Here is a 27288-nt window from a genome sequence, read left to right on the forward strand (position 1 = left end):
CTTTTATTATACTCTCTTATTCTAGATATTTATGACTATGACTTATTCCTTTTCTTAAATTCTCATTGTCTTTTTGACTAATGAGTATATTTGACTAAGGTAAACATTTAAAAGATATGCATTAAAATGTGATATATATTCTATTGCTATATAAATTGTATTTTATAAACTCTGTCAGTGTTTCACTTTATAACTCAGTACTTTCTTGTTAATTTTCATAATTGCTCTGTATTATACAAAAAAATTATTTAATACAGTTTATGGGCTATATTTTAAAATACTCACTATATACCATAATATTTTACCTGGCCTATTGTAATGTTTCCTTGATACATTTGGGTTTGTATTGTTTAAGTTTAAAGACTGGAATTCAAATTTATAAATGAGCATTGTTCTAAAATTTTATTATTAAGTCAGTTATTTTGATTTTAGAATTTATATTCCTCCCAAATTAAGGCACTCAAAAAGAGTCTACTTAACTGATAATAAACTGAAATATCATGTAATAACACTGTTATTTAAAGTAAAATCATGCTCTGGCCGGTTTGGCTCAGCGGTTACAGCGTCGGCCTGTGATCTGGAGAGACCCGGGTTCGGTTCCCGCTAAGGGCATGTACCTCGGTTGCAGTTTGTCCCCGGCCCTGGTTGGTAGTGCGGGTGGGTGGCAGTCACTCGATGTGTCCCTTTCACGTCAATGTTTCTCTCTCTCTCTCTCTCCCTCCCACTCTATCTGAACAAAATATCAAAAAATGTCCTCGGGTGAGGATAAAAAAAAAAAGAAATTTCCCTGGCCGGTTTGGCTCAGCGGTTAGAGCGTCAGCCTGCGGTCCAGAGAGACCCGGGTTCGGTTCCCGCTAAGGGCATGTACCTCGGTTGCAGTTTGTCCCCGGCCCTGGTTGGTCGTGCGGGTGGCAGCCACTCGATGTGTCCCTTTCACATTGATGTTTCCTTCTCTCTCTCTTCCTCTCTCTCTCTCTCCCGCTCTATCTGAACAAAAAAAAAAAAAAAAAAAGAAAAGAAATTAAAGTAAAATCATAATACTGGAAAGAAGGAGAACTATTTATTTTTCCTAATGCAATCTGATTTCTAACCAAACAGGGACAGAAATACATTTGTGGAGCTATTGAAACTCTCACGGTTTGGAGAATGCAACAGAAAAAAGGGAGGAAAATGTGGTTTACTTCTTGCTCCTCAAAGTGTGGCCTAGGAAGCAGCATCATCGCCATCATCTCGGGGCTCATTAGAAAGAGAGAATCTCAGGCTCATCCCAGACCTACTGAATCTGAATCTGCATTTTAATGAGATGCTCAGGTGATCTATATGTACACCAAAATTTGGGATGCCTTGAATATCAACAGTTGCTTTTTATCACTTTATATCTGCATTAGAAGAGGAATGGCTCTAACTATCAACATCTATATAATTGAAAAAAGTACATGAAATAATCTATTTCCGATTATCATTAATTCCATGCCAAAGAATATTTCTCCCATCGGGTAGACAAAATGACATAGCACTTTGTCTATCTCATTATCCATTGGGTCATATGATTCTTTGGTAAGAAGGAAAAATAAGTGTTTGGGGTAATTGGAAGCCAGTTAAATTAAAATGTTTCTAAATTAGTGACTTTCTTTATGCATATGTATGTATGTATCTATATTAATCCAGAATAGAATATTAAAATAAATATAAAAACAAATAAGCTACAGCAAAATTAATATCCTCAAATAGCTAAATAAAAAAAAATGATGCACAACAAAATCCTTAAATTTATGAATAGTGACAAAATTTTGAAATTCAAAAATTATATCAGGTTGTCTTTCACAATAAGTGACATTGTATTAGAGGTATAGAAATCAGGTATGTTCATTGTATACTAAGTAGGACAAGTTTTTATGAAAAAAAAGTCTCTTTTGCATCTCCTTTCACATTTTTATGGGTGATCATTTAAATTTTTAAAATAATTATTTAAAAAAATAAAAAAATTTTAAATATTTTAATAAAACCAAATGTGGCTAGTAACTGATATCTGTAACTTAGGTGTTTAACCCAATCTTCTTCTTTGGTACCTAATTACCATTTAGTTGGCATGATAGATAATAAGGTACTAGAGACTATTTTCTCTGAGCTTTACTAATGTTGCCTATATATACTAACTGCTAGTAAATATAGTTAGTACTAGCTATAGTGTTTATTTAGTTTCCACTGAATAAGTTTCCATGTTTTATCTTTAAATATATATAATGTGTCATCACATATGTTTTTTGAGAGCATGTATGTATTTTTACAATTCAAGTAATTATCATGAATATTATCATCTCTTTTTCCAGATCAAATTTTTTAAAAATTTCTATTAAAAAAAATGTGAAATGTCTGATTAATGAAAGAGGCTAGAATTAAGTTCCTTCTTAATTCTGGGAGATATCATGATGTAGAAATAGCACTATACTAGTACAAAGGAAATATCTTCGAATCTTCCCATGCACTTCCTAGCTTTGTGGTTTTGAGTCACTTAATGTCACTTGACCTAAAAGAAGATATTGAATTAAACTACCTTGAAAACCCTTCTAGTTTTATATCTATAATTAAAGAGCAATGTTTTATGTGCCATATTCATGTATATATATTACTATATATATAGATAGTATACATATACAGTTTTATGTTTGTTTTTGCTAATATAGATAATATTATGTATGGAATATGAATCAAAATAATGTTTTTAATAATAAGTTCAATGATGAATGTTGATTTTTTCCTCAACTAATCTAAATAACAACAGAATTTCAAATATTTTACATATAAGTTCAGGGAAAAAAAAGAGAAATTCAATCAAAAACTGGTTGGCTCATTGTGGCATATTTTATCTACAAAATGTTTGTATTAAACTTTTATGATACAAATACTTTAATTTTTATAGTGTTCTATGTAATAAGTAGGTATCTCAGCAATAGTATATTGTTATTTCATCAATAATGTAGAGCTGAGTAAATTTGAGTTGTATGCTAAATTAAGCTCTTAACTATAAGTAAGTGACTTTAAAGTATAATGACAACTACTCACTTAAAATTACTTAAAACACTGCTTTTTTATTATTTTTAAATGAGAGATGAATTAAGCAGAGTACGGTGAGTTTGACCTATTCAGTTGAACTTGCTAGAGATTGACTTTATTTACTACTAATGTGAGTGATACTTTTTTGTGGTTCCATTAAAGAGTGAACTTTCTGGCCCTGGCCGGTTTGGCTCAGCGGTTGGATCGTCCACCTGCGGTCTGGAGGGACACGGGTTCGGTTCCCGCTAAGGGCATGTACCTCGGTTGCAGTTTGTCCCCGGCCCTGGTTGGTCGTGTGGGTGGCAGCCACTCGATGTGTCCCCTTCACATTGATGTTTCCCTCTGTCTCTCTTCCTCTCTCTCCCTCCCACTCTATCTGTGCAAAAAATGGAAAAAAATGTCCTCGGGTGAGGATAAAATAAATAAATAAAATAAAGAGTGAACTTTCTGAAAGTAAAATCTACATTTAATTTTCTTTTGTATTCTTATCACCTTTCTTAAACCAGAAGAATGCCTAACTCACATTAGCAGATCTTAAATTGTAGTTTTCTTCCAATTACTACCAAAGCCACATACCTCATAATCATATTTTTATATTCATTTCTTTTTTCTTGGTGGTTTTCTCTTTTGTATTTCTTATATATGTTTGTGTTGTGATCTGTGGTACCAGAAATTCTTTAAATTTCATATCACAAAATTTACAGAAAAGGAATACTCTCCCATCGTGTAGTATAAGAGTGGTATAGGTTATAATTTATTGAAATATGGTTAGATGGATGGGACTATAAACATAAATCCTGGGGTACAAGGATAAGAGTTAGAGAAGACTTTAGGATTCCAAGATGATGGCAGAGTGAATGGAAGCTACGCAGACCATCTCCCAGGACCAAACTGGAATTACAACTAAAATAAAGACAAATAATTGGGAAAAAAGAACAGAAAAGAAACTTCCGAGGACCATATAACCAGGGACACTGAATCAATCCAGGTAGAATTGCAGAGGCACAAAAGGGGGGCTGGGAGCCAACAAACAGCAAGAGTCTTAGCTGTGAACAGCACACTTGGGGTTAAAATTCCAAGTGGCTCCACAGCACAGAGAGTGGAGACAGAGTGCTAAAATAGCCACAGCCATTCACCTTGGCCTCCAGCAGAGGGAGCTGGGCCAGACTGAAACTGTGTGGGACACTCTGGATTTGGAGGGTGCTCAGAGCTTTTGCTGAGTTGTGGCCATGCAGGACGGTGGTCATCTTATTCCTTCCCAGGGCTCTGGGGAGAGGCGGCAGTCCCTCCCTGAGAGATTCAACCCCACCAGGTGGGTCACTGAAATGCAAATTGAGGCTCATTAATAACCAGCTTCTGAGCCACCCCTTACACTAAACACCTGAGAGAGTTTTTCATTCAACTGAGAATCCAAGGCTCTTCAAGTAACCACGACTAACAGCCTCCAGGCAAAAAACTAGAAGATAACTGAACCATTCCTGGGCTTGCAACTCTAACCAGGAAAGTAAGACTTGACAGTGGTGTTTAACATGAGTCCTCCCAGACTCATCCAAACCCAGTAGAGAGAGCCACAAACAGCAGAACACCAACACCCACAGGGAAAAAGTGGCAGAATCCACACTAAGAAATCACACTAAGCCAAAATGCTGAAACAAAAAAACAAATACCAAATGAAAGAACAAGAGAACTCTATTGAAGATGAGATAAATGAGATGCAGTTAAGCAAACTATCAGAGGTAGAGTTTAGAGCCATGATCTTGAGGAAGCTCAACAGCATAAGTAAGGACATCAATACCATGAGTAAATACATAGAACCATTGAAAATCAATCAAAAGGAAATTAAAAAGCCCCAAGAAGAAATAAAGAATGACCTAGAAGAAATAAAAAACATATTGGAAGGACTAACCCGCAGAGTAGAGGAAGCTGAGGGTAGGATCAGTAAATTAGAAGACAGGGTAGAAAACTTCAACCAATTAAAAAAACCAAAAGAAAAAAAACAATTAAAAAAACAGGAAGACAGTTTAAGAGAACTGTGGGACAACTGGAAACATAATATTATTCACACAATAGGAGTCCCCAAAAATGAAGAAAATGGACAAGGGTTAGAGAATATATTTGAAGAAATAGTGACAGAAACCTTCCCAAATTTGGTGAAGGAAGAAGACATTCAAGTTCAAGAAGCACAGAGAGCCCCAAGTAAAAAGAACCCAAACAGTCCCACACCAAGACACATAGTAATAAAAATGCCAAAAATTGAAGACAAAGAAAGAATCCCAAAGGCAGCAAGAGATAAGCAACAGGTTACCTATAGAGAAACCCTCATAAGGCTATCAACTGACTTCTTACAAAAACACTACAGGCCAGAAGAAAATGGCATGAAGTAATCAAGGTCATAAAAAACAAGGATTTGAATCCAAGACTACTTTATCCAGCAAGGCTATCATTCAAAATAGAAGGTCAAACAGAGAGCTTCCCAGACAAAAGAAGGCTAAGGGAATATATTAGCACCAAACCAGCACTGCAAGAAATGTTAAAAGGACTGCTGTAATTAGTAGAAGAACCAGGAAGAAAAATATAACCACACTAAACAAAAATGGTCATAGATAAGTACATATCAATAATCACCTTAAATGGAAATGAATTGAATGCTCAGATAAAAAACACAGAGTAGCTCATTGGATAAGAAAGCATGACTCATCTATATGTTGTTTACAAGAGACCCATCTCACAACAAAAGACTCACATAGGTTGAAAGTGAAGGGATGGGGAAAAACCTTTCAAGTAAATGGAAAGAAAAAAAAGCTGGGGTAGCAATACTTATAATTGATAAAATAGATTTCAAAATGAAATAACTAGAGACAAAGTAGGCCACTACATAATATTAAAAAGTTCTATCCGACAGGAAGATATAGCCTTGGTAAACATATATGCACCCAAATATGGATCACACAAATATATTAAAAATCTTCTGGAGAACTTCAAAAGAGAAATAGACAGCAATAAAACCATAGCAGGATGCCCTGCTGACATCACTGGATAAATCATCTAGACAAAAAATTAGCAAGGATACAGAGACTCTAAATGAAGCACTAGATCAAGTAGATTTAATAGATCTCTACAGAAAATTACACTCTAAAAAAGCAGAATTTACATTCTTCTCAAGTGCACATGGGACATTCTCAAAGATACACCACATGTTAGGACATAAACTAAATTTCTACAAGTTTAAAAAGACTGAAATCATATCAAGCATCTTCTCAGATCACAATGGCATGAAACTACAAACCAATTGCAACAAGAACATGCAAAGATGTTTGAACACATGGAGGCTAAATAATACAAAATTAAACAATAAATGGCTTACCAATGAGATCAAGAAAGAAATTAAAAACTTCCTGAAAACCCATGAAAATGAACACACAACAACAACACAAAATCTGTGGGATGCAGCGAAAGCAGTTCTGAGAGGGAAGTTCATAGCGCTACAGGCCTGCCTCAAGAAACAAGAAAAACTTCTAATAGATTATGTAACCTCACAACTTAGAAAATGAGAAAACAAACAAACAAACAAAAAACCCTGAGCAAGTAGAAGAACTAGTAAAGATCAGAGCAGAAATAAATGACATAGAGACAAAAAAAAAAAAAAAAAAAAAGGCAAATCAAAGGATCAATGAAACAAAGAACTGGTTTTTCAAAAAGATAAACCAGATTGATGGACCCTTAGCTAGACTCACCAAGAAACAAAGAGAGAGAACCCAAACACACAAACTCAGAAATGAAAGAGGTAACAACTGACACCACAGAAATAAAAAAGATCATTAACAGCTACTATGAACAATTATATGGCAACAAATTCGACAATCTAAGCGAAATGGACAAATTTCTAGAAACACACAGTCTCCCAAAACTGGAACGGGAAGAGATAGAAAACTTGAACAGACCAATAACAACTAAGGAAATTAAATATGTAATCAAGACTCTCCCAGCAAACAAAACCCCAGGTCCAGATGGCTTCACAGGGAAGTTTTACCGAATATTCAAGGAAGAACTAATACCCATTCTCCTGAAAATATTTCAAAAAATTCAAGAAGAAGGAAGACTTCCAAACTCATTTTATGAGGCCAGCATATTCTAATTCCAAAACCAAAAAAACACACTACAAAGAAAGAAAACTGCAGGCCAATATCCCTGATGAACATAGATGCCAAAATCCTGAATAAAATACTAGTAAATTAAAATTAGCAATATATCAAAAAAATTATCCACCATTACCAAGTGGGATTTATTTCAGATGTGCAAGACTGGTACAATATTTGCAAATCGATAAATGTGATATACCACATTAAAAAAAAATGAAGAATAAAAACCACATGATCATATCAATAGACAGTGAAAAAGCATTTGACAAAACCTAGCACTTATTTCTGATAAAAACTCTCAGCAATGTGGAAATAGAGGAATCATATCTCTACATAAAAAAGGCCATATATGAAAGACCTACAGCCAACATCATAGTCAATGGGCAAAAACGAAGAGCATTTCCCTTAAGAATAGGTTCAACACAGGAATGCCCACTTTCGCCACTCTTATTTAACATAGTACTGGAAGTCTTAGCCATAGCAATTGGACAGGAAGAAAAATAAAAGGGATCCAAATTGGAAAGGAGGAAGTGAAACTGTCATTATTCACAGATGACATGATACTATATGTAGAAAACCCTAAAGACTCCATTAAAAATCTCCTAGACTTAATTAATGAATGTGGCCAAGTAGTAGGATACAAAATTAAATTCAAGAAAATGATGGCAATTTTGTACACCAATGATGAAGTCACAGAAAGAGAAACTAAAATATCAATCCCATTTACCATTGCTGCAAAAAAATTAAGATATCTAGGAATAAACTTAACCAAAGAAGTAAAAGACCTATTTTCAGAAAACTATAGGATATTGAAAAAAGGAATAGAGAAAAATATGAAAAAGTGGAAGCACATACATTGTTCATGGGTTGGAAGAATTAGCATCATTAAAATGTTTGTATTACCCAAAGTATCTATAGATTCAATGCAACACCCATCAAAATACCAATGACATATTTCACACAACTAGAACAAATACTTCAAAACTTAATATGGAACCAAAAAAGATCCCAAATAGCCATAGCTATCATGAAAAAGAAGAACAAAATAGGTGAATCACAATACCAAATATCAGGGTATACTACAAAGCTACTGTAATCAAAAGAACCTGATACTGGCACAAGAACAGGCATATAGACCAGAGGAACAAAACAGAGAACCCAGAAATGGACCCAAGACATTATGCTCAATTAATATTTGACAAAGGAGGCAAGAGCATACAGTGGAGTCAAGACAGCCTCTTTAATAAATGGTGTTGGGAAAACTGGACAGCTACATGCAAAATAATGAAACTAGACCATCAACTTACACCATACACAAAAATAAACTCAAAATGGATAAAAGACTTAAAATGTGACCTGTGAATCCATAAAAATTCTAGTAGAAACTGTAGGCTACAAAATTTCTGACATCATATGCAGCAAAATTTTCACTGATACATCACCTAAGGAAAGAGGAACAAAGGAGAAAATGAACACATGGGACTACATCAAACTCAAAAGCTTCTGCACAGCAAAAGAAAGAAGCATCAAAATGGAAAGGCAACCCACTCTATGGGAGAGCATAATTGCCAATAATACATCAGATAAGGGGTTAATTTTCAAAATATATAGAGTACTCATACAACTCAACAAGAGGAAGACAAAGAACCCAATTAAAAAATGGGCAGTGGATCTGAATAGACACCTCTCCAAACAGGACCTACAAATGGCCAAGAGACATATGAAGAAATGTTCAACATCACTAATCATCAGAGAGATGCAAATTAAAACTATGAGGTATCACCTCATACCTGTCAGAATGGCCACCATCAACAAATCACCAAACAACAAGTGTTGGCGAGGGTGTGGAAAAAAGGGGACTCTAGTACACTGCTGGTGGGAATGCAGACTGGTGCAGCCACTGTGGAAAACAATATGGTTTACCTCAAAAAATTAAAAAAATGAATTGCCTTTGCTATTCTAGGAATATACCCTAAGAAGCTGGTACCACCAATCAGAAAGAATATATGTACCCCCATGTTCATAACAGCACTATTTACAATAGCTAAAATCTGGAAACAGCCCAAGTGTCTATCAGTAGACAAATGGTTAAAAATGCAGTGGTGCATATACACAATGGAATACTGTGCAGCTGTAAGTAAGAAAGAAAGATCTCTTATTCTTTGAGACGACATGGAGGGACCTGGAAAGTATTATCCTCAGTGAAACAAGCCAAGCAGAGAAAGACAACTATCACATAATCTCACTTATTTGTGGAATATAATGAACATAACGGTCTGAGGAATAGGGTAGACCCAGAGACGTGGAAGTAGGGTACAGACTGACAACCCTCAAAAGAGGGGATGGTGAGGGTGGGAAGACATAAACCACAGAACTTATATGTATGTACGTATAACCGATGGACATGGACAACAAAATCAGGGTGGTGGGGATGGGAAGGAGTGTGTCAATGGGGAATAACAAGGAGAAACATCTGTAATAAAAGTAAGTTTTAAAAAAAAGACTTTATTCATGGTTCAAAATATTGTTTTTCTTTGCTTGAACAACTAAAACTATAGTCCTTTAAAAATGCAAGTACATGCCCTGGCCAGTTTGGCTCAGTGGTTGGAGCATAGGCCTGCGGACCAGAGAGTTTTGGGTTCAGTTCCCACTAGAGGCACATACCAAAAATAAATAAATTTTAAAAAAAATTGCAAATACTAATGAGTTTACTCTTGTTACATATACATTTTTTTTTCTGAATTTATTTTCATTAGAATAGAATCCATGAAGAGTAATTACCAGAAGAATGGATTTAAACTATTTAAGCTTTCTGGTATGCATCACCCAGGGGCATCCTTAAAATTTTAGGGTTTTGTCATTTTTTGACATTTGGTAATTGTAAAGTGAAAATGGCATTATGTTTAAATTTGTTTCTGAAATTTAGCAGTTTTCAAGTTTGTTAGACATTTGTATTTTGTTTTTTAAGAATTCTAGACTTTGTGTAACTAGAATTGCTATCAATGGAAGTGGGGTATCCCTTTGCCCACAAAGTTTGGGGTCAGGTCCTTAAGTTATCTTGAGAAAAACAATTTTCTGAGACTGGCATGGGAAGATGAGTAATTTTTACTTGTGTAGAATTATATCTCTGGGTTTCCAAAGTTTCATTTCCCAGAATTCAGTCCTGGGAAAAGTGCAGCTGGGGATTCAGCAGAGCTAAAAGCCAAGCCAATATCCAGTGCTTCTGTGAGTCCAGCGTAGCATTAATGGCTGCAGTCCATGTGTGCAGGAGCATGACAGCTCCACAAGCCAGGAGTCAATCAAGAGAGAGCCAAGAGCCAAACAGCAAGTGCACAAGAGAATAAGCTTTTTTGTTCAGGGAATTAAATATCTCAGATCTTCCCATGCTTACAGTGGCCACACCTTCTGTGGCCAATGACTTGTTCATACGTGGAATGACAGGCAAGTACCTTTCTTATTTCACCCAAATTTTACTGGGCATGAGTCTATTCTTCCCTTGTCCTGTCCCTTCCCTCAGTGATCTGTGGGGAACAGACTGACGGCTTCCTGGGTATAAGAATGGGATGGAGCTGAGTAACCAGGAAGTGCAGGTTTATTGAGGGAAATACCTGCCGGGCTGCCTCCAAGTAGAGTGCAGCAGCTGGTTTGTGCAGACTACGGGGTTTTAAACTTAGGGCTGAGGTGGGGTTTGCCCCCCAGAGGAGTCACGGTCGTCCTTGATTGGTCAGGGCTGGGGTCTTTCCGAGAGTTGTTGTTCTCAAGCGGCTGCTTAGGTTTGGGTGGGGGTTTCAGGATACTGTTCCACCTGGATGGAGGGATAAACTTTGGTTTCCTGGAATAAGGAGCTTGGGGTGAGGTTAAACAATAAAAGGCTGGGGGTAGTAATATGGAAGTTAAAGTTAACATTTCCCGACTCTTAGTTAGTATAAGTTGGAAGGTTAAAGAAAGTTTGTGTTGATCAAAATTTTGGGTTGACCCCTAGGGAGGGCCTCTCAAGCAAGAGTGTTCTTCTGTATCTACTTCCTGCTGATCTCCCTGTGGGTTGCTCCTCCTGGGGGGAGGGGTGTAAGTTTGGAATAGTAGTTGGTGGTGGGCTACCCTGATGAGTTCAGTAACCCGTGTTTGCAAAAATTTTAGGAAACAGGAAAGAAGCAAGAGGAGGAGGCAGATAATTGTCAATGGGCTGATGAGTGGGGTTATTATGTTAAAAGGGGGATTAGACCACCATTGGCTTAGAGGTGAGGGTTCCTCATGTCTGTGATTACAGAGCCTCCTGTAATATTCAAAGAGAGTTAATATTTTCCTCTTCTATACCTGATTCGTTGATATAGTAGCAGCATTTTTCTTGGAGAAAAAGGCAAGTACCTCCTATCTCAGTGGTGAGAAGGTCCAGGGCCCATTGGTTTTGGAGGGTGACCACTGCTAGGGAGGTGAGCTGTCATTGTAGGGAGGTCAGGGAGGCAGCTGAGTTTTTGAAACCTCTTTCTAGATCTGCCTGAACTTGTTCAGTCATCTTAAGGCTATAGTCAAGTCCAGCTCCCCCAATTCCTAGGGCAGCTACTGAGGAGAAAAAAGAGAGGCCTACAAGAAAAAGGAGAAAAATGGCCCACTTCTGGTAAGGGGTTCGGAGGTTTCCGGCTACCTCATCCTCAGTGTATTATAGAAGCTGAGGGGCAAGGATTTCTGGGATACACGGGCCCTGAGAGGTGGCATTGATGTGGTTGGTTGGAGTGTGGTTACACCAAACAAAAGTTCCCCGAGGACTTGTAAAGTCAGAGGAAATTTGATGAGTTTGATTACATGTTGAGTGGGAGATGTCCTTATAGTAGCATACATTATAGGTGTTATTTGGGGTGTATAAGGGCACATGGTCTAGGGAGAATGAGGAGGCAGGGCAGGTTTTAGAAGTGTTTAAGGGATATGAGAGTGGGACTGCGGCCATTGGTGGTTGGTCTAGGAAGGCACAGAGAAAGCATTGAGAGGGCTCGACTTCTTGGGTTAAGTTTAGAATTAGGACTCCTTTTTTTTTTTATTAAATCTAGCCATGCAAAGGGGGTCTGTTTGTTGGAAAGGTGTTTAGTTAAGGAAGTATCTTGGGTTAAAATTTTGTGGGTAAGATCTGCCAGTTTTTAGACTGTCATCCTTTGCTGCACTTACTTCTGGCCAAAGGAGATATAGTATTTAGAGAATCCTCTTGTAAGTATTCTGTTTAAGCCTTTTTGCCATTTAGAGTCCCAGGGATCTCCGATGCTGAGGACTCAGGGGGCTGTGGGGGTAGTGTATTCGCAGTGAGCTATTTTGGTATCTGTTTCAGTAAATATAATTGTTTATCCCCAGTAGAAAGATGACATTGTGCAAGGCACAGAGGTGGTGAGGTGTGGCAAGAAAGTCCTGAGATTGTTGTAGGAGCATAGAGCCTCATCCCTGTATAGCTTTGAAGGTGGAATTGGTTTGCAGTGAGTTTAAGAGCCATTGGACAACCTGTTAAGGGGCAGTCTGTGAAAGCAATTATTTGGGAAGAAGTCCAGGTAGAGGAGAAATTGAGAAAGAATCTTCAAACATGCAGCTCAGGTCTGGAGCCTGAGGAAGAAAGTGGTGTGAGTAGGGTAAGGGAGAGAAGGAAAGACATCCTCTAGGTGAGTAGAAAAAGAAGAAAAGGAAGTTTCAAAGGGCTTGAATTCCTGAAAAGCTCCTTGCCAGGTGAGATCCTGGATCCAGATGAGGAGTTCTTCTACTTCCAGACTGCGGGGTCTGAACCAGGCAATGTCTTCCAAAATCTGAGTGAGGAAATAAAAAAGTCTTGCAAGGTAGAGGCTGTGCATTGTTAGTTGAGAGTGTTGGTTATAGTGTGAGCTATGAGTGAGTATGCTGTCCTGAGCAAGTCTCACAAGATAGTCTGGTTCTGTTCTGCAATCAGTGGACATGAGAAAATTTTGAGGGATAGGGGAGCTGTGGGTGTGGAGAAATAATTTTTAGGACTCTGTGGAGTGTACAGTTTAATATGTGAGAGATGTGTCCAGTGAGAGTCCCCTTCAATTTTGACCGCTGTGGGAGTGGAGAGATAACTGTGTGTTGGCCGGTCCAAATTGTCTGGAGAATATTTTTTCCCCGGGTTTGTTTATACACCTGATCTCCTAGCAGTAGGGTGAGGTGAACCTTGGTGGTAGGAAAAGGTTGAGGTAGGAGTTTATTTACCTCTGAGTGTAAGTTGCACCTCATTATGCCAATGCTGGGAAATAATCTTCAATGGCAGGGTCGGGATTAGTTAGAGAACTGGAGTCTAGGACAAAGGGCATTCTGTACATTATTTCAAAGGGGCTTACGCCTCGCCGGTGTGGCTCAGTGGTTGAGCACTGACCCATGCACCTAGAGGTCACAGGTTCGATTCCCGGTCAGGGCACATGCCCAGGTTGTGGGCCGATCCCCAGTGGGGGACACGCAGGAGGCGGCCAATCGATGTCCTCTCTCATCCATGTTTCTATCTCCCTCTCCCTCTCCCTTCCTCTCTCTCTAAAATCAATAAAGAAAACATTAAAACAAAAAAACAAAAACAAAGGGGCTTAGGTTGAGGGTTTTCCTTGGCATGGCATGAATTCTCATCAGAACTAGGAGGAGGAGGTGAGGCCATGGAAGGTGGAGCTCAGGAATGAGTTTGGTAAGGTGGTGTTTGAGAATTTGATTAGCCCACTCTACTTTGCCTGAGGACTGGGGACGGTAAGGTATGTGTAGCTGCCATTTAAGTCCTAGATGAGTTGAAAGTGACTGGGTGATGTGAGATGAGGCTGGTCCATTGTCTGATTGTAATGCTGAGGGGAGGCTGAACCGAGGAATGATCTGCTCGGTGAGGTTCGTGGCAACCTGGCTCACATACTCACGTTTAGTGGGAAATGCCCCAATCCAGCCAGAGAAGGTGTCAACTAGAGTGAGAATGTATCTGAATCCCTTGTATTTGGGCATGTGGGTAAAGTCTATTTGCCAATTTTGTGCTGGCAGTTGTCCCCAGGTTTGGTGGGTGGGGAATGACTTGGGATGAATTTCCCCTTGAGGGGTGAAAGGGGTGCAGGTCTGGCAGGAGGAGGTTATTTTCTTGAGTATTGTTGGGAAGTTGTTTCCTGCCAAGAAGGTGAAGATGTAAAGGAGTATGGGTTGGTATCTGGTGTGAAAAGAGTTATGTATGGATTGTAGGATATCCTCTGCCTGAGACTGTGGGAGTAGGAGTTTGTTTTCCTTTATATACCAACCATCCTTCTGAGGCAAGGAAGAGTAGGCGGCCTTTTCAGTGGTGGAGTATGATGGAGTATCAGAAGTCAGGAAATAAATGTGGGATCCTGGGGGCTGAGTGGCTATTTTCTTCACCACCTGGTCTGCTATGTTGTTTCCCTGGATATGGGGGAGGTGTTTTTCTGGTATTCTCGACAATGGATGATGGCTATTTAGTTCAGCAATAGAGCTGCCTGAAGTAGGTTTTGTATGTAAGAATGGTTTTGGAGGGGGTCTCCTTTGGTTGTGAGAAAGCCCCGCCCCTGCCAAATAGCCACAGCTGAATGTAAGAAGTGGTCGCAGTATTTTAAGTCAGTGTATATGTTGACTGTTTTGCCCAAACACAGAGTTAGTGCCCCTGTGAGGGCAATTAACTCGGCCTGCTGGGAGGTCGTCCTGGGCGGTAACGATTGAGCCTCAAGAATAGAGTGTTGCCCAGTGATGATGGCGTAACCTGCTTGGGTAGGTCCTTGTGACGTTTTAAGGGAACTTCCATCTATAAATGGGGTGAGGTCCGGAGCAGGGAGGGGGTAGAGGTGAGGTGGGGAAAGGGATTGGAAAAATGTGTGAGTGTTTCAATGCAGCAATGAGTGGGGGGGTGAGGAGGAAATCAGTAGGAGCATGGCAGGGTTTAGGCTGGAGCATGGCTGAAAGGTAAATTCAGGGTTTTCCATGAAAATGATGTGGATTTGTTATAAACAGGAGGGTGATAAGTGAGTTAGGGCCTTGTAAGACAGTAGGTCTTGAAGGTTGTGTGGGGCTCTAATGAGTACCCTCTGATCAAAGGTAAGTTTTTTGCTCTCAAGGGCCAGGAGGGCCGCGGCCGCTAAGGCCCTGAGGCGGGGTGCCCACACCTTGCATGTTGGATCCAGTTGTTTTGAGAGGTAGGCAATGGCACAAAGGGTGGTCCCTTTTGTTTTCTAAGGACCCCAAGGGCGAGTCCTTGCTTTTCAGTAACATAAAGTATGAAATATGAGTTTAAGTCTGGGAGATGTAGGGCCGGTGCCCAAAGAAGGGCCTGTTTAAGTTTAGTAAAATGTGTTTGTGTAGGGAGTCTGGGGTATAGCGGTTCTGGGAGCTCGCCTCTGGTTGCTTCATATAGGAGCTTTGCTAGGAGGCTATAATTAGGAATCCATGACCAGATAAAGCCCACAATTCCCAGGAAAGAAAGGAGCTCCTCTTTGGTTGAGGAAGTCGGTATAGAGGCAATGACAGGTTTTCTATCAGTGATGATAGCCTTTTTCCCCGGGGTCAGTTGTACTCCTAGGTGGGTGACTTGGGGTAGAGAGAGCTGTACTTTGGAAGAAGATACCCTGTAGCCTAACCGGCCAAGGAAGTTGAGAAGCTGGGTGGTATCTGACTGAGAGGCCTCCAAAGACAGGCTGCAAAGGAGGAGATCATCAACATATTGAATGATGGTGCTGTGGGGAGGTTGAGCTTGTTAATATCTGCTGCTAGGGCCTGACTGAAAAAGTGGGGGCTGTCCCGGAATCACTGAGGTAGGACTGTCCATGTTAGCTGCTGGGAACGCAGGGTGTCTGGGTCAGTCCAAGTGAAAGTAAAAAGATTCTGGCAATCTGGATGTAGGAGGATGGTAAAAAAGGCATCTTTGAGGTCCAGGACAGTGAAGTGGGAGGTGTTTGTGGGGATGGTAGAGAGAATAGTATATGGGTTGGGTACTACTGGGGTGATGGGGAGGACGGCTGAGTTAATAGAGCACAGTCCTGTACGAGTCGGTAGGTGCCATTTGGTTTGATGATAGGGAAGATTGGAGTGTTGTAGGGGGAGTTAGACAGGATTAGGAGTCCTGAGGCTAAAAATTTGGAGATGAGGGGTTTTAGGCCCTGTAGATGTTTTTGAGAAATGCGGTACTGGGGTGTATTAGGAAAGAGAGAGATGTTTTTAAGGGATATTTTGATGGGGGTCTGGTGAGTAGCCATGGAGGGCTGGCTAGTGCTCCAGACCTGAGGATTAACAATAGAGGGGGAAATGGGAAAGGAAGCAGAGGAATCAGAGGAATTGGGTGTGTGGCTGTCGTCCAGCAAGCAGAATACTCTGATATTTTGAGAAACAGTTGTAGGTCTCTTTGGAGGGAAGAGTTGGAAGGTAGTATGGAATTTGCTTAAGATATCCTGTCCTAGGAGGGGGGTGGGGCATTGGGGCATTGGGGCATGACAAGGAATTGATATGTAAATGAAGTTCCTTCTAAGATACAAGTTACAGGAGGGGTAATAAGGGGGCAGTGAGACTCCCACTACAAAGGTTTGAGAAGAGCTGAGAGGGCCATTAAATTCCAGGAGGGCGGAGAAGGTGGCCCCAGTGTCTATGAGGAAGGAGATTTCCTTACCTGCTCTGTGAAGGTTTACCCTGGGCTCACGGTTGGTGATGTGTACTGGGCCCAGTGTCCCAGGGCCTCCTCAGTCCTCTGCCGCCAGTCGCAGAAAGTCTGTTATTGTCCCAGGTGGGGCGTTGTTGGGGATGGTCAACCCAAATGCCCTTTGGTGCTCGGGGCAATCAATTCCCCAATGTCCCTTGTGGTGACAGGGTGGGCAAGGCCCCAGTGGGGGGCGAGGGTTTAGGCACTGTCTCGCCCAGTGGCCCATATGTTTGCATTTGAAGCAGGGGCCAGGAAGATTTGAATGAGGAGGTTGTCCCCTAGAGCCTCAGCCCCTCAGACCAGTGTTCCCTTGAAGGGCCTTCGCTAGCATGTGGTAGTTCTCCTGCTGTCTTTTCTGTTGCTCTTCCCTCTCTGTTTCCTCCTGGTTGTTAAAGACCTTAAAGGCAACATGTAAGAGTTCTCTCTGGGGTGTCTCAGGCCCATCCTCAACTTTTTTGAGTTTGTGAATAATGTCAGGGGCAGATTGAGAAATGAAATGGGAGTGGAGGAGGGTGGTCCCAGCTGGGGAGGTGGGGTCCATACGAGTTTATCTACAAAAGACCTGGGAGAGTCATTCTAGGAATTCTCCTGGATTTCCTGGGGCTTTTGAATGATTTCTTTGATTTTGTCATAATTGATGGCCTTATTGGCTAGTTTTTTTAAGGCCTGAAGAAGTTAGTCTTTAAGATGGCCACGTTTCCTACAATTAGCATGGCTAATTTGATAGTTCCAATTTGGGTCATTGGAGAGAACTGCTTCTCCCCCTAGAGGGAGATTATTGTCCCTGGCATGTGCCTCATCTGCTACTTGCTGGGCAGTCGCCCACACCTGACACTTGTTGTGTGCAGAGAGGGAGGAAGTAAGAATGACAGAAAGATGGTGCCAGGTAAGATCATAGGATTGAGTGAGGAATCGGAACTCCTTGATGTAGGTGTTGGGATCAGAGGGAAAGGAGCAAAGGCAGAGTTCAATTTGGGATAAATCAGAGAGGGAGAAGGGGATGGCTACACACACTATTTCCTCAGCGCCAGCTACTCCCTGGAGCGAATATAAACCAGTCTGGGGAGGTTTGCATGGACAGAGAAAGGGGGGAGATGCAGGGGAAAGCACATTTGGTGAAGGAGAAGAGGCATTCAGATAAGGTGGAGGCGGAGTGGCAATGAGAGAAGGGGATGTGTCTGGGGCAGGAGGAGTATCTGGGGCAGAGGGAGGGGGAGGAAGAGGAGAAAGAGGTGTGGCTGAGTGGTCTTAAGAGTCAAAAGTATCTGTAGAAGAGATGGGGATTGGGTATTGAGCTAGAAGGACTTGGTGGGTGGAGCAGGTAGAACAAAGGGAAGGGTGAGAGTGGAGAGAGAAAAAAGCCTGCACATAAGGAATTTCTGAGGCCTTGCCTGTCTGGCTGCAGAAACTGTCTAGGTCCCTTAGGATATTGAAGTCAAGAGTGCCATCTTCTGGCCATTGAGAATTATTGTTGAGTTTGTATTGGGGACAGGCTGTATTGCAGAGGAATACAAGTTTGTGGGGCCTCAAATCAAAGAGGCCAAGGTTTTTTAGGTTTTTTAGTAGGCAGCCAAGGGGGCTTAAGCGAGGCAGTTTTGATTGAGATGACCCCATTTCATAGAGAGGCAATGACAGGAGAGGGTGTCCCCATCTCCAATCAAGGCCTTGGGATAACAAGCCTGGAAGAAGAACAAATCAAGAAGGAGTCATCCCCCCCGACTTGAATGCCCGAGAGTAATGAGAGACCCGACTGGGTACCCAGATTTTGAGGTGAGAGCGAGATGAAGGGGTCACTCGGTAGATAGGGATGAGTCAAAATCAAAATCGTGTGTAGGTGAAAAAATAATGGAGAATAGAAAAGGAGAGAAAGAGTGTGAGAGAGAGAGAGTGCCGGGGGGCCTAAAATTTGGAAGGTCCACTGGGGAGGGGAGGAAGAAATTTTCTACCTCCTGGTTCAGCAGGTAGGAGGGAGTCCGGGATGGGTTGGAGCCAGCCAATCAACCCAAACCACAGTCCACCCAGAATCTGGGAGTTAGTCTGGGTGAGCTTCTGCTGCCCAGTGCTTCCCAGACAGTAAGGGTGGTCTGTGCCGGGATCATCCAGGCTACCAAGCTCCTGCCTCAGGTTTTGGCACCATTATGTAAGAACGGGATGGAGCTGAGTAACCAGGAAGTGCAGGTTTATTGAGGGAAATACCTGCCGGGCTGCCTCCAAGTAGAGTGCAGCAGCTGGTTTGTGCAGACTACGGGGTTTTAAACTTAGGGCTGAGGTGGGGGGTTGCCCCGCAGAGGAGTCATAGTCGTCCTTGATTGGTCAGGGCTGGGGTCTTTCTGAGAGTTGTTTTCTCCTCCAGGGGCTGTTTAGGTTTGGGTGGGGGTTTCAGGATACTGTTTCGCCTGGCTGGAGTGATAAGCTTTGGTGTCCTGGAATAAGGGGTTTGGGGTGAGGTTAAACAATAAGAGGCTGGGGTAGTAATATGGAAGTCAAAGTTAACACTGGGAGTGTTAAACTGCAGGTTCCTGGAAAAGTTGCACAGATGGCAGGTCTATGCTCTTTGTAACTAAGTTAATTACAATGGTATTATCCCACTGGGAAAAAATACAGAAAAGAAAAGAAAACCTTTTTTAATCTTACAAAGGAGAAATGAATGAAGGTCTCTATCTTCTTGTAACTGCTTCAGGCTGTCAGACGGGAATGGACCTGTCTGTCCCAGGGTTTAGAGGTTCTCCCTGTCTGACAGAGGAAGGGAGAAGCAAAAAAGGGAAAGGAGTCTTTATGCAGGGAAGAGGGATTCTGTGAAGTCCAGGTCAGTGTGGTGTCCCTGGGAGATGACATGGGCGATGTCCAGGAGGATAATACATTGGATAAACTAGCATCCTTGTTGTATTCTAGAAATGACAAATGTGACAAGAAGGTTAAAGGGCATAGTTAAAATGTGAGAAGACTTATAACAATTAAATGATAAAGGAAAAGATTGACTTAGAGTGTCCCTGATTAAGTTAGAGGAGTGGCTTCCCTGGAGGCACATGTGTTACATCTGTCTGAAGCACTTTATTCCACCGCACCTAATATACATTAAGCTAAGGGAACTATCCTAACATTTCCCCCATGAGAAACTGTGGGCCTTTTCTTTCTGAATCATTTGGGCAGAAAAGGGAAAGCAGTTTCAAGTAAAGCTCATAGACCATGCATGTTTCATTGACTCATCCATAAGTCCAAACAATTGAGTCTCATTTCAGAAGATGATGATGCAGATGGCTTCTAAAGTGAGGCCTATATTGCGTGAGCAAGTAGTCAGGTAAACAAACAAGAACCTAGAAATGCATCCTATGAAAACCTAAGCAAAACCTCAAAGTTTAATGCACACAGCAAGTCATAAACCAGTTGTGAAGATTTCCAAATACAAGGCTTCTGCCGCAATGAAAGCAAGCAGTAACAAACTGATAGATTGTCTGCAGTTAGAATAATTGTAGTGATGTTATCAAGTGCTGAGGTCTGTATGGCATACACAGACATAACCTTAAAAATAAAACTTTGAATACAGTTAACTGTACCAGAGTTCAATATCCACAACTGGGCATTGTGGTTTCCATAGAAACATGATCTTTCTCCCTAATATTACCCTCATAGTCAAAGAGACTATGTTAAGTTTTAGTTTGGCTTGATTATTTGCATAAAGACAACAAGAGTAACAATTGAACAAGTTAATCAAACATTTGCATTGCTGGAATCTCACAAGGAATCTTCAGATTGAATGTTAGTGAGCAGTCAGTCCCTCAGGGTGGAAAAGCCAAGGTGACAATTGCCATCAGGCTTTGCCTGGAATATATGTAGGTTTGGGTCATGTCCTCAAGTCCCTGAGGATCCCAGAGTGTCTTGAGGTTCCTTTACTATCTTTCAAGAAAGCTACCTTTGTTCTTTTTCTAGACAGGTTGCCATGAACCACATGACCAAGCAAGGTATTAGGCCATTTCTGCAAGAGGCTTTTGATTGGCTTTGAGAGTCAGTCTCAATTCCTTAAGGCTTTCTGGTAACATTCAGAATCCAGGCATGTCTCTTAGACATGGCATTCTAGTCAAAATCTTAGTTAATAAGGCCACATAGTTTGAAACTGCTCTAATTGGATGAATGCAAAAAAAATTGTATTGCCATCACTCACTCCTAAAGAATAGCCAAATTCTGAAGGAATTGGGAGAGAGAAAAAGCTAAAAGTAATTAAGATTCCCTAGATTGCCAAACATATTTTACAACCTTTAGAAACATAGGCTTTTTATTTTACCAGCAACCACATTGACACTTTCATGGAGACAGTGTATAGTAAAAGTCACTGATTTAGCAAAGTACTGGTGAACTGAATTAAATTGATAGGCTTAATAAGATCTATTCCTGAGAATTTGCATTCCAATAGATGGTTCTGATAAGATTTCTCAGAGATCAGATATTTGCATTACAAAGGCACACAGTTCCTTTTGACAAACCCAGAATAAAATTTCACACCAGAGTGAGCACCCTGGTGGAATGGAAATTGTATTATTGTTGATTTTAGGGAGAAAAAAAATCAAAACCTTCTGGAGAAGAGAGATTGGATAACTGAGGACAAGTATGAGCATCCCAACTTTTCCTAGCTTCCTGTCATCTTGCCAGGCCTAGGATTCACACACAAATCCCACTGCCATTCTCTGTGACCTGACCAGAGACTCATGGCTTGCCTGGCACTCCTTTGCTGGAGCAGAGACTTTCCCAAAATGGTAATACAATTTTCCCAGGTGTGGAGGATTACCAGGTCAGTGTTGATTAGGCAATGTTTTAGTTGGGTTTACTTAACTCCACATGGGTGATTCTGATGGTCTCTGCCCTCACCCGTGTCTGTCTGTCTTGGGTAGAAATATCTGGCTCTTTTAACTGGCTTCTAGGAGCTGGGCTAGTAACCCTTTGCTGTCTCACGTGTTTCTAATAGCCTTGGTCCCTAAAGCAGCTTGGCAGCATGAGAAAGCTTCCCGTAAGAAAAGAATGAGCATTTCCTGTTAATTGACCAGATAGACTTTAATACCTCAGGTACTGGGTGTAAGGAATCGGGGGCGCCGCCGAATAAAACAGAGAAGAGACTGGAGAGCCAATCAGCCGAATAAACAGGGATCAGGCTTTATTGGGTGCACTCCGGGCGGGTTCACAGACTCCGGGGGTCGAGTCCTAGAAGCCGCGCTCAATGTAGGGGCTTGTGTCTTTTATATCTGCCTGTTGCAGCTGGAATTTGTCCCTTAGGGTTTGGCCCTGCGGGGGTTATGCATGGAGCCTCTGGAATATGAATAGATAAGATGGGAGTTAATCTATAGGCTCGAGGCAGGCCGTTCAGGGTGGGAGACAAGGCTGAGCAAGGAGACAATGGTCGAGCACTTTGCCTGGCACCAGTCCCCAGGCTATCGGACATTCCCGACTCTGTGATAATGACAAAGGGGCGCAGGTATCTTTCTGGCTACTTCGAGCTGGACAGGGGCGGCGTAAGGGGAGGGGGCCCATGTCGGCATGATCCGGGCCTGAGGATCTGGTGAGAGGTTGATAATGGCTTAGCATCAAGATCTTGTGCACCGTCTGGCTGGTGAAGGCCTTCAGTCGGTTTTGTAGTAGGGAGGAGAGTAGTCGCAGGAGACAGGGTCCGAAGGCTAGGGCTAGAAAAAGGAGAGTTAGGGGACCCATAAGCGGTAAAACCCAGTGTGCCCAGTTGGAATTGAACCAGGTGCTCCAAGATTGATCTCGCCTTTCCCGAATGCGTTGTGCTCTTTCTTTTAAGTTATTGGCAGCATTTCGGACGAGGCCTGACTGGTTAAGATAGAAGCAGCATTGCTCTTCTAGGAAAACACATATACCTCCCTTTTCTGCAGTGAGGAGATCTAGGCCCCTTCGATTTTGAAGGGTGACTGCTGCTAAGGAGTCTAGTTGATCTTGGATGCTGAGAAGGGTGGAGGCTATTTCTTCTAAAGAATTTTGTAGGTCTTCAGATAGGATGTGGAAATATGATAGAGAGGTTCCTAGCCCACCTGCCCCGAGTCCCAAAGCTCCTGTACTGCTTAGGGCAGTGAGGAGGGGTACCAGCTGTATAGCCCGTTTGTGTCTTCTTGTATTAATCAGGGTGACGTCGGGAACAGGCAGGGAGGCGTCTTGGGGGACTATATTGATGTTGGGGGTGAGATATACCAAGGTGCAGGTGCCGGTCCAGTTAGTGGGGAGACACATATAGGTGGTGGACCCACACATAAAGAAGGCACCGGCCTCTGTAAGGCAGGCCGAGAAGTGTAAGGAGAAGAGGTGTTTTAAGGGAAGGGTTCGGTTAGCGTGTTCTCGGAGGAGGGAGCGAAGGAGGGAGAGGTAGGGCAGGTATGAGGCCAGAGGGGGTGGGGAGTCTATAGACGGAGTAGGAAGGAGGAAGGGTCTTCCGTATAGAAGTTCAAATGGACTGAGGTGAGAGGGTCCCCGAGGCGCGGCTCGAAGACGGGTAAGGGCCAGGGGTAGCAGGTCAGGCCAGGACTGTCGGAGTTCCAGGCTGAGTTTGGTTAGATGTTCCTTGATGAGGCCGTTGGCCCGCTCAACCTTACCCGAGGACTGGGGGTGATAGGCTGCATGTAGTTTCCATTTGATGCCAAGAGAGACCGAGACCGCTTCAGTGACCTTGGAGATGAAAGCTGGCCCGTTGTCTGATTGTATGGAGTTTGGCAGCCCAAAGCGAGGGATGATGTCTTTCAGTAGGTGAATGGCTACGGTTTCTGCAGTCTCTGAGGTGGTTGGGAGGGCCTCGATCCAACCTGAAAAAGTATCAACCATGGTTAAAAGATATTTTAGTTGTTTGTGTTTAGGCATATGAGTGAAGTCCATCTGCCAGTCTTGTCCTGGCAGGTGACCCCGCATTTGGTGTAGGGGCCTGCGCACATGGCAAGCTCCTTGGCTGTTGGACCTGGAACAGACAGAATATGAGGCATGTGCGGCCTGGATAGCCGGCCGGAGTTTGTCAGGGTGGAGGATTGGAGATAAGAATTGGTGAAGGGCGTCGGGGCCTATGTGGAGAGACTTGTGGATCTCCAACAGTATTTGCAGTCTTTGGGCGTCTGGAAGAATTAGGAGGTCGTCTTGAAAGGCCCATCCATCCTTGAAGTGGACCCTGGGAGAAGACTGGAGAGACTTTAATTCTGTGGCTGAGTATTGTGGAGTATAGGAGCCTGAAAGAAAACAGATAGCAGGAGCCCGCCCCAGGTGAGCGGTGGATCGGGCCGTTTTATCAGCGAAAGCATTTCCCTTAGCTACAGGAGAGTTCGAAGTCTGGTGGCCCCGGCAGTGAATAACAGCAACCTGCAGGGGGAGCTGGATGGCTCGGATGAGTTTTTCGATGAGTTTTCCATTTAGGACCGGGGTGCCTTTGGTGGTAAGGAAGCCTTGTTCCTTCCAGATCATACAGTGGGAATGTGCGATCAGAAAGAAATATTTGGAGTCAGTGTAGATGTTGACTATTTTATCTTTAGCCCATATGAGAGCACGGGTTAAAGCAATCAGTTCAGCCTGTTGTGAGGTGGTCCCCGTGGGGAGCTGTCGGGCTTCAATGATGTTAGAGTCAGTAACTACAGCATAGGCTGCCTGTTTGGTCCTGGAGGGGTCCAGGATGGAGCTGTCATCAATATAGAGAGTGTGGTGGGCATTAGGCAAGGGATGGTCAGCCAGGTCAGGCCGGGGAGACTGATGATGTTCCAGGATTTCTAAGCAGGAGTGTGTGGGGACTTGCTGCTCTGAGGCAGGCAGAAGGGTTGCTGGGTTGAGGGAGCCACAGCTTGAAAGAGAGATTGAAGGGTTTTCTATAAAGAGGAGATGGTATAATTGAAGTCTAGAGGGCCCAAGGTGGGCCAGGGCCTGATGCGAGAGGAGGTCGGTAAGGCGGTGTGGGGAGAAAACCTGGAGAGGCTGTTGCAGGTTGATCTTCAGTGCCTCCGTGGTGAGTTCTGCCGCTGCTGCGAGGGCCCGGAGGCAAGGCTGCCATCCACGAACAGTGGGGTCCAGCTGCTTTGAGAGGTAAGCAACAGGGACCAGGGTGGGGCCGAGTGGCTGAACCAGGACCCCTATGGCTATGTGATGTTTTTCATCTGTATAGAGGAGAAAAGGTCATTGGGGATTGGGGAGAGCAAGAGCTGAAGACAAGCACAAAGCCTCAAGGAGGGTCTGGAAAGCCTGGCGGACCTCCTTAGGGGAGGTCAGGGGTCCCTCGGGGGTGTCTCTGGCTGGTAGAGTGGTCTGGCTAGGAGGGCAAAATTGGGGATCCAGTGCCTGAAGAACCCCATAAGCCCAAGAAAGGACTGAATTTCTATTGCCAAGGTCAGGGGTTGTAAGTCCCTAAGGGCCTGCAACCTGTCGGAGGTGATTGCCCGGTGTGTCGGAGTGACAAGGAGCCCTAGGTAGGTCACCGAGGGAGTTGCGATCTGGGCTTTCTGTGCAGACACCCGGTAGCCCTTGGTGTAAAGAAAATTGAGGAGAGTGGTGGTGGCTGAGATATTATCTCCTTCAGAGGGGGAGCACATGAAAAGATTGTCTACATATTGGAGAAGAGTGGATGGGGACAGATCACATTCCCTTAAGTCCTGAGCAAGAGCCTGACCAAAGAGGTGCGGACTGTCTCGGAATCCTTGAGGGAGGACAGTCCATGTTAACTGTTGGGAAATATTGGAGACCGGATCTTCCCAGGTGAAAGCAAAGAGAAAATAGGAATCAGGATGTAGCGGGATGGTAAAGAAAGCATCCTTTAGGTCAAGAACCGAGAAATGAGTAGTATGGGGGGGAATATGAGAGAGGAGGGTGTAGGGGTTTGGGACTACAGGGGAGATGGGTATGACCGCTGAATTAATTATGCGAAGGTCTTGGACAAGGCGGTACTGCCCCGAGGGTTTCTTAACAGGCAGAATGGGGGAGTTACAGGGGGAGTTGGTAGGAATGAGGAGGCCCTGGCTTCTGAGTTTAGATATAATGGGGTGGAGTCCTAGTCGGTGAGCCTGAGAGATGGGAAATTGGGGGCGATTGGGGTAAGATGATGGGTTTTTAATTTGATGAGGATGGGGGCGTGATGTGAGGCAACTGAGGGGGTGTTTGTGTCCCAGACCCCAGGGTGGACTGCCGGTAAGAGCTGGACCGTGGAAGCTGAGGCAGTAGCCTGGGTAGGGCCAGAGAGTAAAGCTATTCGATGCGGACTAAAAAGGAATGGGAGAACGGGTGGCCTTCGAAGATGCAGTTAAGTAGGGCCGTTCGTTTGGGGGTTGTAGGGAGCCCATCAATTCCCATAACCGAGACCTGGGAAGGAAAAGTGAGGCCCGAATGGGAGGGGAGGACAGAGTAGGTAGCCCCCGTGTCTATTAAGAAGGAAATAGACTTACCCGCTACCTGGAGCGTGACCCTGGGCTCGGCGAGGGTGACCGGAGTCGCAGAACCAGGGCCGCCTCAGTCGTCCATGAGCCCTAGTAGCTCCAATGCTGGGAAATCCTGGGTCTCATTTCCCCGGCATCGAGGTGCTGAGGATTGAGCCAGGGTTGGGCAGTCCGACTTCCAGTGTCCCATTTGTTTGCATTGGGGGCAGGGCTTGGTAGGTGGCCTGGGCTGTGGGCAGGCTTTGGCCCAGTGGCCTTCCTTGCCACATTTAAAACAGGTGCCTGGAGGCGAGCGAGGTCCCCCTTTGGGGCCTGGTGTGTCTTTTCGGGTCCCCTGCCGGCCGTAGGGCAGCTACCAGAGCCTGGGTTTGGAGGCTTACCTTCTGCTGGAGCCTCGCCTGCGGGCTGCTTCAGCCGTCTCCTCCCGGGCATTAAAAACCTTAAAGGCCATTTTTACCAGGTCTTGGATGGGAGTTTCGGGGCCCTCCTCAACCTCCTTGAGCTTCTTTCTGATATCAGGGGTGGACTGGGAAATGAAGTGGGAGGCAAGGACAGTGGCCCCGTGGGTGTGCGGGACCGGGTGTGGGCAGCGACGGGAACTGAGGGGATTATCTGGGGGGGGGGGGCGGAGTGCATCCAACAAAGCCTGAATATAAGGGACTTCAGAATCTTTTCTGGTGCCTTGTGTAGACTCTGAGAATATCCCAATTTGGAAAAATTTTCGAGGAGACACCCGAGGGGGGGTCTTACAGTCGGGTCTGGATTCGGAAATGCCCATGGCAACAGGTTAGAGGGGCTTTGAGTGTCGGGAGAGTGGACATACAAAAGGCGTCCCTTTTGAACGCCCGTCCCCGGACGGATGTCTGTCCTGGATGGACAGGGTGGTCGTGAAGAGCCTCAGGCGTCCCTAGAAGCAGCTTCAGACCAGGAGTTCCTGGAACTCCGGCGGAGAGGCGGGGGCGTCCCGACTTGGCCAAGGTTTGGACGGGAGACCCGAGCCCCGGACGGACGACAGATCAAAACCCCAGAAAACAGCGAAACGGTTTTGGAGCCTGGCTCCGATGGGTTT

Source organism: Molossus molossus, unplaced genomic scaffold (genome assembly GCF_014108415.1).
Source record: "Molossus molossus isolate mMolMol1 unplaced genomic scaffold, mMolMol1.p scaffold_m16_p_7, whole genome shotgun sequence".
Taxonomy (NCBI): Eukaryota; Metazoa; Chordata; class Mammalia; order Chiroptera; family Molossidae; genus Molossus; species Molossus molossus.